Source organism: Macrobrachium nipponense, chromosome 37 (genome assembly GCF_015104395.2).
Source record: "Macrobrachium nipponense isolate FS-2020 chromosome 37, ASM1510439v2, whole genome shotgun sequence".
NCBI classification, from domain to species: Eukaryota; Metazoa; Arthropoda; class Malacostraca; order Decapoda; family Palaemonidae; genus Macrobrachium; species Macrobrachium nipponense.
This window is the reverse complement of record NC_061097.1, coordinates 3,056,685-3,059,187: the sequence shown is the minus strand read 5'-3', so window position 1 is coordinate 3,059,187 and position 2,503 is coordinate 3,056,685.

Below are 2,503 nucleotides of genomic sequence, written 5' to 3'. Positions count from 1 at the left end.
TAATCTGCGCATCATGGGTGAACCCATAGAATGGGTAAGCGACTTTCATACCTGGGAGTCCAATATAAACCAAAACTGTCCACAGGCCAAAGAAATACAACACCTGAAACAGAAACCCCAATGTGAACAACTGCGATGAAAAGGTTCACCTCACTTCGACAAGGTGCAACAAGTCATCTCCTCAGAATTTTTACATTCAAACAAACTCGGGGCATTAATTGACTATGCAGCATCAGCACTCACAAAAAATGACGCCTCCACAAATTTGCTCATTTGAGGCAGTTCAAAAAGATGCAATGAGGATCATTGCTGGTACTCCTATGTGGACCAGACTCTGTATACTCAGAGCAGAAACAAACCTTCTCTCCCTGCAGCCCAGGATTGATCAAAGAAATACTCTGACCATTTTCAAAACCCTAAAAATTGGCACAGACTGTCCCCTAAAAACAAAATAGCTAGAATTCTCAACTTGTATTAAGTTATGAATAAACCCTCCCAAAAAACTATATGGGAAATATCCTCATGATCCTGAGAAGAACAAATATGTAAAAGGAAGCTGCAGCAACCAAGAAGGAAAAACTCTGATATCAACTACAATGAACCACCCTCTTGGGTCTCACTCCCCATCAACTTCAACTTCACTCTGATCCCAATGAATAAGGCATTCTGCATACCTAATTAACTCAGGCAAGTGGCTCAGATATCCATAAATAACACAAACGCACTCAATATCTACCTTACAGACGGCTCAATTGACATAAATGTACCAGTAGCAGCTACAGCAATAGTCTCCACTTCCCTTAGAAGTGTTTGGAGACTGTCTAATCATGCTTCTACTCTAAACTGAATCAATTGCATCCAAAAAGCACTTGAAGATTCCTTAAATCAAGGTGATCCTACAAGTCACACAGATTTAAAGTGGGCAATTCTTGATATTAAGAATCAATTACACTGAAAATGTACATATGCTCACCAGTATAATGTCTGCTGCCTTCGCTCACCACAACAATGGAAGGCAAATCACTCTAAGTTTGATCCCAGTCAATTAGGAATCCAAGGCAATGAAGTAATTGATCATATGGCGAAAACCACTCTCCAATGTGACACTATTAGCATTACCATCAATCAGTCCGTCAATCAAATAAAAGATAACATTTTGAGGTTCTGCCCGAACGAAGCATACAGTGAAATATCGTGGGTTTTTTTTCCAAGGATTAAGGTCTACCAAATGGTATATAGAATGTACTAAATTACAAAGTCTCTCCCTTTCCAGAAATACCTCCCAGAGATTAGCTGTCATCATCAGCCGTCCAAGACTTGGATACCAATGCACCTGGCAAATGATTGATCTAGAAAATAGAGCTTTAAAGTACTGCAAACAGGTAGTAGTTCAACCACTAGTGTTACACTACCGAAAGACTCTTCCCCTCAGGCAGAATTTCACCAGCACTATATTGGTAATACACATAATGGAAAACACTTCAACAATTACAGCTTTTATCTGTTCCTCCCCGCACCCAGGTAATCAAACTGAATCACCTTTCCCACATATTCCTAAAGCTCCTTTTACGATCTCACTTCAGGACTACTACATTAGCTAGTCCCGATGGCATACAGCCATCAACAGTATAAGCTAACACCTCATCTTCACCACCATCAGTTGCCAGCCTTTCCCCATTCCTGTCCCCTTTGCTGTCCATTTATACTGCGATCTTAACGAGCAGTCCATAGAAGGCAGCAAGGATCCCTGCATCTTGTTTTTTTTCTTCTTCCTTTTATCATCCTATTCTCTGACTTTAATTTTATCCTTTCCTTCCCATGTCCATCTACTTACTGGGACTCGCTGCTATAACACTTTCTCCCTCACTAATGCTTTTCCATTCACAGCCCAGTTGTTTAAATTGAGCTGAATGGTTGTATTCACAGGTACAGTTGTTGAATTCACAGTTACCGGCCACTGAAAAGTAAGAGCCGGTGCCAGCACAAGGCTGGCTTAATCTTACTACTGCTATTACTAAGTAAGAACTATAGTCTCGCAACACCTACCCGAAGATTTGCTTCTGGGTTGATGACGAAACTTTGCAAGAAGAGAGAGAGAAGAAGAAGGAGAAGAGAAGAGAGACGAGAGAGAGAGAGAGAGACGAGAGAGGTGAGATGAGAGAGAGAGAGAATAGAGAGAGGAGAGAGAGAGAGGACTCCAGAATGCGTCATTTAGCATCATCTTTCAATTAGGTTTAAGATCTAATTTGTCCTGCATTTTGTATAATATATTTCAATTTGACAAATACTACGTTTTGATATGAATCCCCCATTTGGGCTTTTCATAGCCAATTTGAGTACAGAAGAAAATTCAGTAATAAGAAGAATAAGGAAATTTCTATACAAAATAAACGCGGATGAAATAGCCAATCATTTTCAATAAAACTTGTATTAATGAAGGTCTTCCTCCAGCACATACTAATAATCACCAAAAGTTTTATTTTATTGCACCATTACTGTAGTA